The sequence below is a fragment of the Chrysemys picta genome, chromosome 5 (assembly GCF_011386835.1).
Source record: "Chrysemys picta bellii isolate R12L10 chromosome 5, ASM1138683v2, whole genome shotgun sequence".
Lineage (NCBI taxonomy): Eukaryota > Metazoa > Chordata > Testudines > Emydidae > Chrysemys > Chrysemys picta.
Window position 1 is genome coordinate 41,793,382 of NC_088795.1, and position 15,666 is coordinate 41,809,047.

Here is a 15,666-nt window from a genome sequence, read left to right on the forward strand (position 1 = left end):
CTTATACCAGAGATTCCCAAACTGGGACCTGGGGCCCACAGTGCATTGACTGGTGGTCCAAAGAAAGGTGGCTGGTCAACATCCATCCTCTTTGTTTCCAGCTACTAAATTGCATTGAAAGATAAAAATGCATTAAATACTGTACTTCCATAATGTTATTTTTCCATGTAAACAATTGATGTAGTTACCAAGGGACCTTACATAGTCAAGAATGAGAAGATAATGAACCTCAGGACAACTTTCTCATGAAATATATTCCACTTTATGGAAGTTTTAAAAAACCCCTTTTCTAGAGAATTTAAATTCTGAAAATAGAACTACCATACCCCCCAGACATTGACATCTGAAGATGAAACTCCCAGTATCTGTGTGCAATTACAAAAAGTGAAACTACAGAAGAATTGCCTGCTTTCTTACTGAACAAAAAAGGAGGGCGAAAAAAAAGATACATGAAGCCTCGCTCATATTCCCATTGGACCATCTTGACTGTTAGCCTAAAGTTATGATGCTGTACTGTTTTGTCCAGCATTGTGTACAGTTCTGGTGTTGACATTTTAAAAAAGGATGTTGAAAACTTGGAGAGGGTGAATAAAGGAGCCACAAAAATTATTCAAGGGCCAGAAGAAATGTCTTAGTGAGCAACTACAAGAGCACAATCTATTTAGCTTATCAGAAAAAAAGACTGAGAAGTGACTTGATTAGAGTGTATAAAAATCTTCACATGGAGAAAATACTGGTTACCTACCAGTTCTTTAATCTAGTGGAGAAGAGCATAACAAGAATCAATGGCTGAAAGCTGAAGCCAGACAGACAAATTCCAATTAGAAATTAGGCACAAATGTTTAACAGCAAGGGTGATTAACTATGGACAAGCTGCAAAGGGAAGTGGTGGATTCTCCATCTCCTCATGTCTTCAAATGAAGGCTGGATGCCTTTCTGGAAGACATTCTTGAGTCAAACACAAGTTATTGGCCTCAATACAGGGCTAACTGAGTAGAATTTAATGGCCTGTGAGATACAGGAGGTCAAGGTTCTTAACATGGCTTACTATTTCCCGATATGCCCCCTCAAAGAGGGGACACAAAGGAGAACAAAGAACCATTGTTATCAAGACGCTATCTGCCCAGGCTTAACAAGACAGCTCTGTTTCATCCTGATGGCAATATCCTAGCAGCCCTCTTGCAAAGCAGAGACTAATGGGGCAGGGCCACAGATCACAGGCCTGAAGTAGGTACAGTGCTACCAAATGTTCTGCCTCAGCTCACCCCACCTAATGAGTTTCCACTAATGCTAGTGGGATGCTTAACACTCATGCTTCAGGACCACATGGTGTGCAGAAGGAGCAACTTTGTGCAGACAGTGCTCTGTGGTGGTAGTATCCTGAGCTCCCTCAGGATCTCTCCCCATATGTTGCAACTCTGGCAGAAGCACATCAACACATTACTCCCCTCCTTCCTTTTTAACAGGAAACCACTCTTTACTGTGGTTTACATGTAACCTATACAGTTTTGGAATACTGGCTTTGAGATGCCCACAGCCACAGGGAGCTTGACATCTGAAAACAGTAAAAATTTAAAACAGATGCAAAACCCAAGATCTGTAGTGATGTGGGATGGGAGCTTAATAGGACTGCATATATGAAGTTTAAGAGGAAAGATACTATTTGCATAGTTGCCTTATTTTTGTGTGGCTCTCTTGTCAAAGATGAATTAACAGGTTAAGTAGCTGGCAGATCTGTTGTTGCGTATTTATTCATGTTAAGTACAGTACTGTGAAGTGGTAGTACATAGCTCATACAGAAGAGGATACATGCAAACTTACCATGCTCTCATGGTTTTGGATATACAGCATGTTGACACTGAATTGCCAACTTCCACATATTTGTGAAAGTGGGGGTTTACTATGGTTTATAATGGATTTTTTCTTCTTAATTTACATATATTTCCAAATTAATAACATGGTATCAGTGCTTACATAAAGTTTGATCTCCATCTTAAGTTTTTGTCTGGGAATTTCCTTTGTTTGGACCAGTATTTCAATGACAGTATAGTCTTAGGAGCTCCATACTGACTCCATGCCTAGCATTGGTACTTGCCGTGGTTTGACAAGAGCAAATGGAGGCATGACTGGGCCTTTAAGCAACATACTACCTATGCAGTATAAAAATGGGGCAAAATGGACAGCTTGTGTGTTTCCATATACAATACACAGATTCACAAAACACCACAAAATGAACTGTTTCAAGAACTACATAACTAGTGGTGTGCTTCTTAGTTAATCTTCCTCTAGGTCTTCGCTATTATATTAGTATAAACATACTGGGCCAAATTATGAAGCCTTAAATCACGCAGACTTCCACTGGCCACATAATGTGGCCTACCATTTTAATGGAATAAGCAAATATTTAGTAGTCTGAAGGAGTGTTGCCAACACCATGTAGCAGGAAGTCACCAGACAAACCCTGAAAAAATCACTAGATGTAGCTGTTTAAGCGCTCAAAAGGAGTCAAAAATGTCATTAAATTAAATTCCCAGAGAATTCAATAAAGAGTTATATATATGACATTCAGAGAAAGTCACCACTATGTATAGTCACAAAATCATTCACAAGAAGCTCAGTAGTGTTAATAAAATCCATTCCATGCTCTTCTTACTACATTCTGTCGCACACCAAGTCAATGTCATTACGTCTCAATTGAGCATGTCCTCGGAAGGAATTGCATTCCAAGGCTTCTTGGGTTGAGATCACTACAATCTGAAGGCGAGGAAAAGAAATTTTTCAAGGCTAATTAAATATTTTGCTAAAGCCAGGCGCACTTTGGAGAGAGCAGCACATTAGCCAGGGCTTTGTTTTTACCCAAATGTGTTCTTTCTCACTGCTCCATAGAAGGCAGCTCATCCTGTGATGCAGGGAAAGATGTCTAATGAAGCAGGGTGGAGGAGGCAGGTTAGCCGGCGAGGCGAGCTGCATGGATGGAAGGTGGGGTGGGATGAGACAGGGCCATGTGCCCCAATGGGGCAGGGGGCACCATGCCTCTAGGAATGAAGCCCTTACTATAGGATCAAAGGTGGAAATAGCTTGAATTTGGCTCCCTTTTACTCCTTCCCCTGGCTTGGCCTGGGGTTAGATGTCCAGCTGTTTTCAGAAATCAAACCCTGGAAGTGGGGGGATTTGAAAGGGGTATGACTAGCTGATTTTTGTTTTTAAATCTCCCTGCAGTGTACAGAGTGTCCTTCCCAATGAGCAGAGAGCACCCTCCTGATGATGACAGTGTACTGTTGTAGTTGCTTCTGCTTTCCGTAACTGCTGCTTACAAGCAATGTGCAAAAAACTGAAGTATTTCAGTAATAATTTTTGCAGTCTATCCAAACCAGAGATATCAAAACACAAAGTAGCATATACTCAGTGATTCAGAGAGGAGTGGCAGTCTCAGGAGCAATTTAAGGGCTGGCTAAAACCCATGCAAGGAAACTCAAGCAAGGATGCAGGTAATATAAATCTCTTATTCCCTTTTCAGACCTTTGCTCCCTTTTCAGACCTTTGCTCCAATGCTGAAGTTGAACGTCTGTTAATCTCATGAATGTTGTCAAGTCAAAACTGCATAATCATCTGGGCATAAACACAGTAAACACTATCCTGACCATAAGAACTGGACTGAAACTGTTCAGAGAATCATGCTGCACTTACAACCTTCCTGACTCCCTTACAAGACTAATAGTAACTACTGCAGCCTACTCTTTTAAAGCAAAACAGCCAGGAACCTGAGCCATGTACCAGTAATCAAGAGCCATCTACATCCAAAGAAGGCGAATGGGACTTGGACGAGGATCCTTTGCAGGTTTAGGTATGCCCAGTGCTTAATTTGTGATGAACGAACGCCAGGACTCCGCTGCCCTCAGTCCCAACAAGTCCTGGCACAAATTAAGCAGTGCCCAGAGGTCCTGAGGCTATAACCTGCCAAATATGTCCGATTGGTAGGAAGGACCCTCTGTTTGGAATGCAATTCCTCCCGAGGACATGCTCAATTGAGAGGTAATGACACTAATTTGGTGTGCAATGGACTGTAGTAAGAAGAACACGGAATGGATTTTATTAACACTATTGAGCTTCTTGTGAATGATTTTGTGACTATACATAGTGGTGACTTCTTTCTCTGAATGTCACTGTAATTGGCAGTTAGAGTCACTAGATTTGTTACCGATCACTTTGATACTTATTTTCTCATTAGGGAAACCAAAAAGTCGCTAAATCTAGTGATAAAGTAGTTAAGTGGGCAATTTTTTGGGAAAACATTCAAAGGAAGAGAGAAAAATGTGGGAGCAAGAGGAAGAGCTGTGAGGCAGTGAAAAGAAAGTGAAGTCAAGAGGGGAAAGAAGTGAATGGGTTAAAAAGAGGGTGGACTAAACCACACAAAAAAAAAAAATGAATAATCGCAAATTTTATTCTACACCCTCGCAAGCCTTTTTGAAAGAGAAAGTTTCCATCAAATAAAAAAAAAAAAAGAAGAGGAAAGAGAAACATTCAGCGCGCTCATTAATAATTTTTAATTCAACTTTTAATGTAAGTAAAGATCATAAAGTAGCTTTTTAAAGAAAATATAAATGCCACTATTGCAGGCAACTGTTACAAGAACCCTCGAGTATCTAATTGGTGGATGTTCAATAAAGTCCACATGTCGTTTCAGGCTCTTAATTCTTGAATTTTTAAAAGAACAAATTGATCAACTTACCATAAAGGAGATACACAATAATATGACACCAGGAAAAAACTTTAACAAAACCTACTACTTAAAATAGTAAGATCCTACATCAAATATAATCTTTGGGAGTCAGAAGCATTGTAGCATTTGTCTGGTTTCCTTCCTCTTCCCCAGTCAGCACTGACATTATACAATTCTCTTCATTAGTAAGCAACATTTTTATATTAAGAGCATTTTACCATCATCTATAAACTGTCAACAGTTACTAAAAAAGAATGTTAAGGCAGTTAGAAAAATATTCTTCTAGTTTGTACTTGCTCACAAGCAAAAGGGGCCAATGAAGTTAGGCTCCAGAAGCAAGTTTGTCCAGGGGAAAACTGAGTTCTTACTAATGAGTCATTGCTAAATTCAGATACTAATATCTAGATTTGTGTATAGTTATTCAATGCACTTTCTTAAGGAACAGCAAATAAGAATATTGTTTTTAGTACAAAACAGCCTCTACTGTCCTCCATTATTCCTTCCCACCATCTGCTGCTTACAACCCAAAGTTCCCATGCTATGGCTATATATGGCACCCACATTGCACTAAATTCTACTATACACGATATAAGGGTCAGAAGAGAAAATCAAGGTAAGAAGGCTGCATCAGCAGTATTCAATATGAATTATGCTGCAAAATGTCTCTATTCACAATTTGTACACTAAAATGCACTTGAAAAGCATCAAACTAATCTACTTCCTCAACCCCAGTCCAGAATCTCATATCAAAACACAATAAGTGTTTTTACTTTGTTTAAATTTTAGTCTTGAATGTTTCCTACGTAAGAAATCCAAAAGTGCAGCTCTACTCTGCAAGGTTAAGTTTTTTGGGTGCTTCTGATATAGCTATCAGAATAGAACCCAATTTCAAGATATTGTAGGAAGACATGGCCTCTGTCTAATTTCAAACAAGGCACAACAAATGACATAACATAATATGATATCAGTGATCCTTGTCCTTCCCTCCTAAGGCTGCATGAGCTCGCACAGTGTGGGGACTGTGAACCACATAAGGGTTTGGTTTTTTGTTTTTGTGGTTGTTGTCGTTGTTATCATCAGTAGTTTAAGTTCCCTATTAAACTATAATCCTCTAAACTCTCTTAACATTTCCAAACCCAGGAAACTGATCCTGGGTTCATCACCTCTTATATAGTCAGCTAATTTGTTCCTTTTCTGCTTCATTATAAACTGTACTCCACTTGCTTCTCTGCATAGCATTATAGTCCCTCGGACAGGTAGCGGGCCACTCCTACCTCATAAGTCCCCTTTCTCCTAGGATGCCTGGCCCACATGGGGCTGGTGGAGGGGCAACAGGTCTCTTCTACGTTCATGGCCAATGATGGGACAGAGGTAGGTCCCTACAAATGTCAGGTGCTGAAAGTCCATTGAGCAGTTATGGAATACAACCTGTGATGTCAATGCAGTAACACGGCCAACTTCGACCGGGGGGGGGGGGGGGGGAAATCACACCTTTCACCTCAAAAATCATGAGATCTTGTTTAAACCAAGGTGGGGTTTTTGTTTGTTTCAATAATACATATGGGGCTCTTATTTGCTGTGTGGCTTTGAGTCTTTAGGATTAACGTTTTCAAGCATTTCTCCATTACCATGAGGGCTAGAAATGTACTTTTTTTTAAATGAAAGCTGAGATTCTCAGAGAGCCACATTACTCTGGAAGCTGAGTTTTTAAAACAAACACCAAATATCATCAGGCTTGTGATAAAATCATAACAGTTGGCAACACTATGTGCAGTACAGAGCCTGCCTATTGCCTAACCTCCTACTCTCCCATTCATTCACCCCATCAGTCGAATGCCAACCCCACAAAACATCTCACAGAATCCAGAACAGCTGATATCAAGGATCCTGAGACCAGCGTTACTGGGGGGGGGGGGGAAATGGGCTCTGCCAGGAACATACACCTGCAAAGACCTGGATTAACAAGGGTGAGAGGCTCAGCTAGGCCCTTTAGTGCTGCTGAACTTCCCGCACCCTTGCTGAGTCTCTCCTAGAGTATAGTTGGGCTGTCTTAAAGCGCTATGGTGACGTTATCTGATTAAAATATGACCATGTAGATCAGCGGTGGGCAACTGCAAACCGTGGCCACTGGGAGCTGCGAGGAGCTCTGCCTGAGGACGGTCAATGTCAGCAAAACGTCCCATGGCCCACCAGCGTATTACCTTGATGGGCCACATGTGGCCCGCGGGCTGCCCACCACTGATGTAGGCTATGTCTACACTACCACAGTAAGTCGACCTACACTATGCAACTCCAGCTACATGAACAACATAGCTGGAATCGACATACCTTAGGTCAAGTTACCGCGTTAGTTACCGTCAACTTACCTTACTCATCTTGTCGGTGATAGAGTACAGGGGTCAATTGAGATCAATCTGCAGTTGATTTGGCGGGTCTTTACTAAATCGACTGCCGGTGGATCGATCTCAGAGCGCTGATCCATACCCATAGTGTAGACCTGCCCGTAGAGCATTGTTGCTATCACTGTTATATAATTGCAACAAATCTCATACAAAGTATGTCAAATAAGGTGTCAATAGAAAAGTTATGATTTGCTGAATAGGATTATGCTATTTGTATGTATGTATCATTTTTGTATTAGAGGTTGAGTATTGGCTCTATACCTCTATTTCAAATGTGTTTACTTCTGGGTAACACCCACAAGGTATTTAGCCTGCACATCTTGAAGGGACTATTCAATTAAATAGCTAATCATGGAACACTTAATTCACAATGGACCATGGAAGACGCCTCTCTATACTTAATGGACTTTCCTGTGGTGGCTTCTACGATGACTAAGCGAAGCATGCATGGACATGTGACTTGCCCATGTGACTCCAAATACCATCTTGTTCCCTGTAATTTTCCACAGTGAGAACAATGGGTTTCCCTTCACTTGGCAGAAGCTATAAAAAGCCCTGGAAACAACTCCATTTTGCCTTTTTCCTGCTCAAACCTCTGGACTATGAATTTATGCTAAAGGGAGCATTCTAGCCAAGGGACTGAGGACCTTCCAATGATTTGGAAGCAACCAGAGAGACTTAACAAGTCAGCAGTTTATTCTATCACTGATACAAACCTGATCCAAGAACTTTGAATTTATTGCATGGAGGGCTGGATTACCCAATAGGCAGACTAAGCATGTGCTTAGGGCACCAGCAAAGCAGGGGGCACCAAAGAAGAGATTTTTTTTTTAAATTTGATATTTCAAAAAAATAGCATCGAAGTAGTCATCATGGGGGGGGAAAAAAAAAAAAAATCAGAACTTTGTTAGACTTCCTTACACTCCACTACACACTCTTCCCCTGTTTTTCCTGTTCTTTTTTTATTACTTATCCCCACCTAAACCAGGGGGGCGTCCTACTAACATAGATGGAAATAATGCAAGGAAATCAGACTGTAACTGATCATCCTACTCCTGGTGGTAAAACAGACATTGTTCTAGAAGGTGTGCATGTGTCAGACTGAACCTGCTCATGCTGTAAATAATAGGAGAAAAGATCCTGGTATGTGGGTTGATTTCAGTACCAATGATGTAGCTTACTGGATAGATCGTGGACCAAATGACTATCAACACCACACTGGGCCATGTGAGAAATCACGTCCGACTTTTACCAATGGCAAACAAACAAGATATTGTCCACAAAAAATATTTTTCAGCATGAAAGCGAATGGTGAGAAATACACCCGAGAATGGCTACTGTAGTCACCATCAACAGGGTCTGTGTACTGTTTTGTTTGCAAACTTTTTGCATATAAACTTTCAACATCCTGGTTTGCTGCAGATGGATTTAGTGACTGGCGGAATACTGTAGTGGGTGGGGGTTCCCCAGGGAGGGGAGACCCTAAGACTGAGGGGTTACTGCTAGGGGGCAGCACCCCAAGTAAAAGGGCACCGGGGTTCAGGGAGAGACACGGGAGCCAGAGGACAGGCAGATCACTGGCCTGCAGAGGGCGGTCTGAAGCTGGAACGAGCTAATTCCTGGAAGTCACCAGCAGGAGGCACCGCAGGGGTGAGTCCGCACCTCTACAGTCTCCCACAGATGGAAAACCAGTTGAACGATTTATAACATTCCTCAATTCAAAAAGCCACACTGGTGAAGAAATGGCAAATCAAGTACTGCATTATCTGTGCCAAGTTTGCAAAATAGATTTCTTGAAGTGCAGAGGTCAATCTTATGACAATGCTGCCAACATGTCAGGGCGTTATCAAGGAATGCAGAAGAAGCTTTTAGAACAGAACTATGCCATATTCATATCATGTGCTGCACACGCTCTCAATCTTGTTGGCTGCAGTGCTGTTGATGGTTGTCCGGTGGCAGTAAGCTTTTTCTCAACAGTCCAGTTACTTTATACATTTTTCTCTGCCTCAACACACCGATAGGCAGTTCTTAAAACATATTTGGGCAATGATCGTGTGTTGAAATATCTAATACTCGCTGGGAGGCACATGCAGTGGCAACAAGTGCAATTCTGGAGTCCTACTCAAAGATTGTGGATGCATTAGAAAGTATTGTTATTGGTCTTCAGCTAAAGGGAGAAACTATACAAGAGGCAGAAAACATTGCGAACAAGATGCAAGAACTAGAGTTGGTATTCATGTTGACTATGTGGATTGAAATTTTACAACACAAGTCAAGCTCTCCAAGAAAAAGAATTGGATTTGAAAACATGTGCAGACCTCTGTCAATCATTAGCAGACCACTTACACACTTTGAGGAACGATTTCAAAAGATTTGAAGACACATCAAAATATATCTTGCCTGATACCAACTACAAAGAAGCCCAGTCCCACAAGCAAATCAAGAAAAAACAAGCAAATGATAGCAGTGCAACAGAAACAGCATTGAATCCTAGAGACAAATTTCACATATCTACTTACTACGCTATAATTGATACACCTGAAGAGGAGAGGTGATGTGTACAAAGAAGTATCAAGTAGATTTTCTTTTCTAAATGATATGGACTTATCTGATGAACAATATTCACAAGGTTCCCAAAAGCTGGTTGACTCATATCCTGTTGACTTGAACATGAATCTCTGTGGAGCAGTACAGCAGTTCCACTGTTATATGCGTGCAAAGTCTAACGAAACAGGAAAAATGAAATTCAGTCACATTGATCTTCATGACCCAATATTGAAAGACGGAATATAATGTGTATTTCCAAATGTAGAGATCACACTACGTATTTTTCTAACATTGATGATTACTAACTGCTCCACAGAACACTTTTTCTCAGCTGAAAAGAATAAAAAACCCTCAGAGAACAACAATGTGTCAGGACAGACTTGATTCACTTTCCCTGTTGTGAATGGTAATAGACATGCTTTGTCGAGTCAGCTTCGATGAACTTATCCAGAATTTTGCAATCAGAAAATTTAGAAAGAAGCTATTTTAATTTCAGCATACATGTAAGTTTTGTCATTTCAAAAAATAAAAATTTTATTTTCTGGTATTGTATTGTTTTTATTTTGAATTACATATGGGGAGGCACCATAATCTTTTCAGTGCTTAGGGCCTCTAGAGGTCTTAATCTGGCCCTGATTGCATGGATTTGCTCCCTTTAACCAGTTTTAACTCTCACTTTTTTCTTTTTTTATTAATAAATCTTTAGATATTAGATACTAAAGGAATGGCAACAGCATGATTATTGGGTAAGATCTAGTTATAAATTGACCTGGGTGTGTGGCTGGTCCCTGTGGATTAGAAGAACCCTTTTGTTTGATGAAATTGGTTTTAAATAACCACTTATCATTAAGTCTAATGTCTGCGTGTTGAATCCAGGACTAGAATACCTAAGGAGGCTGCATTTCTGACTTCTTGTTAACCAGTGTGGTGAGACAGAAGTTTACTTTTGTTGCTGGTTTTGTATAGCTCATGGAAGAACCATCACCAGTTTGTGGGGGATGGGAGGGTGTCTGCTCTCTCTCTCAGCAGCTTGTCCTGAATTTGGTATTCTTTGTTGTGGCCCACAGAAGCATGGTGACAGCTACTCTCCCTTGGAAAAATTCCATAGTGGTCTCCACTACACATAGTTCTATTGGGAAAATGGAGGGGCTATAGGAGCCATATCCCTCAAAATCCTGGACCCAGTGGGGATTGGAAGGTAGAGGGGCTTATCTAGCCTCCTCCCGGCCCCTGTTCTGTTGGCAGCAGATGAAGCTATATCAAAGGATTTCATGTTCCATATTGAATTAGCTCAGTTTACAAGAAGTAACAAAGCAGTTTTTTTTTTTTTTAACTGCCAGCCATGCAAACTCAAGCAGGGCTTACAGATTCAAGCTGAATTCTTTCCTTCTTGTGAATGATCATTAAGCAACAAAGGTTCTGCAAGCCAATTAGGTCCTCATCGCTACAGAAGAATCCAATCCCACTAATTTTCTTCAAGTTTTGCCCACTGACATCTATACAGTCCCATTTGTTCAGTATGTTCCCACAGATATAACTGTTGGAATGTAGTAAGTGATTCTATTTATAATGCATAAGAAGGAAATAAATGTAACTGCATGCTTTAAAAAAAACCCTAAAGCAATTTAAACTTATTTGCTGCTTTGATAAGCAGATATTACTCTGAATAAAGGAATGTGTTAAGTAAGAAGTTGTTGTTTTTCCACATTGCTGCTTTTAAGAGTAAAGATGTATTCAGAATAAATGGCCTTCCATGTTCTGAATACAAATCAGATTTCTGTTAAAAAAAATTGTTCTCTAGATGGGAATATATCAAACAGCATCCTTGTGACCAGCACTAGTGAGAGAAACATATCAGTAAATAGTCATTTGTTCTTTCTGTATATATTTTCATGCATGCTTTGGGGATTCTTTTGACCTAGATAATGTTAGGTAAACAAAGAACATTGTTGGTCTATTTATGTTGGTTGTGTATTAGTGGTTTTCATGTGGAATATCAGTTCATGTCCAACCAATAATAAAGTGGTATGAGTTAGCCTGGAGACCATTTCAATCTCTAATGAATAATAGGGCACATCAGAAAGCTGCACAATAATATTCAGCTATTTATGTTGTTGACTTTGTGCAAAACTGTGCGTAAACCTTTCGTTTACATTCTGACTTGTTCAGTGTGAAGTCTCATTTGTGTCCTTTAACCTAGGCTCTGAGGGCCCATTTTGGGCCCCTGCTCTAACCGCTTTGTGTTGCTTCAGCAATGTAATAAAGTTACAATGATTCTAAAAATATAATCATCTTAATTTCAGTAAACTAGGTCATTTCTGACACCATAATAGGATTTTGGGTGGTATTGCCCTAAAACAACTTGAATCAATTTTTAAACATTCATCTTTTATTCTGGTACATTACCAGATTTGGTGGAGCTGGATCCTTGCACTATGACATTTCCTCCAGCATAGTTAGGAATTTTGCATCTATTTTGTTTGGTTGGCTTTTTGGTTAGTTTTGTGTTTTAAGGCCAGTATGCAAAAAGTATCTAATTACACTCTTCTATTGGTTCTCTCTCCATAAAGGGGATTTTCCAATTAGCATATCAATTAACATTATATCTCTCCAATAAAAATTAATTTTTTATATATATATACACACACACTCTATAGACAAGGAACAAAAAAAGGGGGTGGTGGGGTAGGGAGGAAAAGCCTTGAAAAGTATTAATTAATACACCAGTATTATTGTAATACATCGCTTATTGTTTAATTTGCTTATTGGAAGAAGATAAACTAATATGAGAGAGAATTATCCCTTTAACTCCACTGAAGTTAATGACTTGCACCAATGTTAGCAGAGACTCAAAAACACTAAAGATGACCTGTAAAGTTTGTGTGGGAGAGGTGAGTGAAGGCAGATTGGAGACCAGGTTATGCCCAAATTTTAGGTCTATGGAGCTGGGCAGTTTTGTATTTTCCCCTCAAATAAGTCCTTTTTCCACACTTCTTTTTAAATTAGAAATGTATGCCTTATTCACCCTGAAAAACTTTATAGGAATTGGAAAATTAGAAAAATTTGCAACATCACAGGAAAATAAAAGCTGACCAATTGAAAAATGAGAGAGATTTTAAGTCAGATCGTCTGAAACCCTTTGAGCCAAATTCTGCCCTCACTTACCCATGTGAAATTCCATGGAAATTAATGAGATTGCATGGGACTAAATGAATGTAGAATCTGGCCCTTTGTTTTGTGTCTGCCTGTCATTTGATCCAGTAGCTTATGGAAGACAGCTGGAAAAGACATTAACATCTGGAAAGAAAAATCAAGAAATCTTTGTTAAATACTAACTACATATCTGCTGAGGCCTGGACTACTGTACTCAGCTGTACGAAGATAGGTTTACCTCACAGCACTGTACAGCTGCAAGTGTAACCAAGCCCTTAGAAACACCACCTCCTCGGGGGGAGCGGGGCCGGGACCGGGCTCGCCGCCCGGCGCTCCAGCCAGCTGGGAAGAGCAGGGCCGCCCTCCTCCCAGCGCTCCGGCCACCAGGGAGAGCAGAGCCACATCCGGGCTCGCCGCCCTCCCCCCGGCGCTCCGGCTGGCCAGGAAGAGCAGGGCCGCCCTCCCCCGGCGCTCTGGCCAGCTGGGAAGAGCTGGGCTGCGGCCTGGCTCTCTGCCCTCCCCTGGCGCTCCAGCTGGCCGGGGAGAGCAGGGCCGCGGCTGGGCTTGGCGCCCTCCCCTGCCGCGCTCCCCACCGGAGGGCGAGGGGGGGGCTTTTTTGCCTGGGGTGGCAAAAAAGCCAGAGCCAGCCCTGACTTTTCATCAGGTGGATCTCAAAGCTGTAAAGAAACTCAAGCCATTGTTGTTTTCTTTTGTTTCTTCCCCTTTTAAATTTTTCAAGTCTTCTTTATACATCATGGAGAATCCCCCAAATATAACCCAATTTAAAAAAAAAATATTTGCAGATCACCTTTAAATGAAATTGGAAACCACTTAGGTGTGAGCTAGTGGTGGACAAATGATTTAAAACACACATACACCACCAACCAGAGTCTGGGTTTAGTTAAGATGTGTCCACAAGTACAGATACCTGAGTCTTGAAAAATTGGCTGGAAAAATTTACCAATGGTCTTTCTCACAAGATTTCAGGCATCTTCATTTCTGGTCCCAGGCAAAAAATACTGCAAAAATAGCCTGCCTCACAAAATTTCAGTACATTCTATCCAAGACCCAGAAAGATAAAAGTGAATGGCAGGGGGAAAGTTTGCTAAACAATTCAGCACTTCAAAAAAGGCTTCAATTCAAGTTTGGTTCTAAAAATGAGCAAAGATTTTTTTTTTTTTAATGTTAGCTCCCTCCTAATCTCAACTACAGTTTAAATGAGAGTCAAAAGCTATTCCCTCTGAACACTACCCCTCCTCTGAAAGTTAGGACTTTAATGACTCTCTCTATGGGTGGAAAAAAGAAAATATTGGTTATCTATTCTGTGTGAGGAATCAAAGGAAACTAAATATCAAATGCATACAGCTGGGACAGAATAAGGCTCCAGCCTTCAAAAAAGTCCTATGAACTGCATGGCACAACGTTAGCACTATAAAAGGAATAAATGAGATCTAATGAAACAGGAGATGAGGCAATTCAGAAGCAGAGAGAGAAGGATGAAGGCAGTGCTTAAGTGATGAGAGAAATCTAACGTTTCTGGCTGGTGACTTGCCCAGGTTTTCAAAGATGGAGGGTTTATCCTAAGGCAATATGGACTGATTCTGCCCTCATTGAAGGTGGATAGCAGTTTTACCTCTGATGTCACAGAAACAGGCCACAATGGACACTTTCATCATCGGCTTTTAATTTCCTACCCAAGCGTAACTTCTTTACTCACTCATCTGTTATTTTTTAGTCAATTATCAAAGGTATGTTGAAGGGGACTCGCACGCAGCCTCGGTCATAACCAGACAATGTAAAGTTTGGAGAGTAATTATTTTGCTTTTTAGCTTTAATTGTTTTAAACTAAAATTATAATAAAGCAGACTCATATGTGCTAGACAGCAAACTTTAAATCCCTGCTCAAAGTATGCACAGAAACATTACCAAGAGGAACAAAGACCACCGGGGTGCTGGAACAATTTCTATAATTGAGTGCTGAGAGCCACTGAACCAAACTGTAAGCCCTGTATATGATAGAAACCACTTCAAGCCAAGGCATGTGGCAGCACCCCCAGCATTCCTAGTTCCAGCAGCTGTGAAGGCCTCTACCTCACTACACTGCATTTAGGGAAGTGTTGACATACTAACTGTATCCACCAACTTGTTAGCAAAACCTGACAGCCTCCTGCTGAAAAAAATTAAATCACATCTTCCCCATATAATGTTTGTCACTTTGTAGTCTTCTCAGAGTATTTTACTAGATGAATGATGGCCCTAATAATCAGTAAACTCTTTTCAGCTCTATACTCAGATGCCATTTTTACATATGGTTTCTATTGCTTGTTTATCACACTTGAAATATTCTTGTCAGTGATGCAAATATATTTAAATTTTTTGAGATTATGAATTTCCTCTTCCTCCAATTCTTTTCTTCCACGAGTACTATATGCAGACTTGGCTTATTTATTCATCTCAACTATATAATCCTGTGGAGTGACTGTCACTGATACAGATGGATGGATGAGTTCATGTCCCTGTCCATCAGCCAGACACCATCCTATCATGATACAGGGACTTTTGCACTCAGCTAAAGATCAGTTAAAGAAATAAGAACATCCTAGCCTAGTGGAGCCCATTTCCCTCAGAAGTGGCCATGGATCCTGGAGCAGCCACCCAGGTGCTCACCTCCTCTACTCTCTCCTATAAAGATCCATTTTATCTCCCCACTGTGGCCCCTTCTCAGTTCCTTCTCACTTTCTTTGGATTTTCTCTTCTGCTCCAAATGGAAGTCTGCCTGTCCTCCTAGAGATGAAGCCACCAAAGAAGGGAAGGTGGTGGCTTTGCCCATTCCTCCAAGCAGTT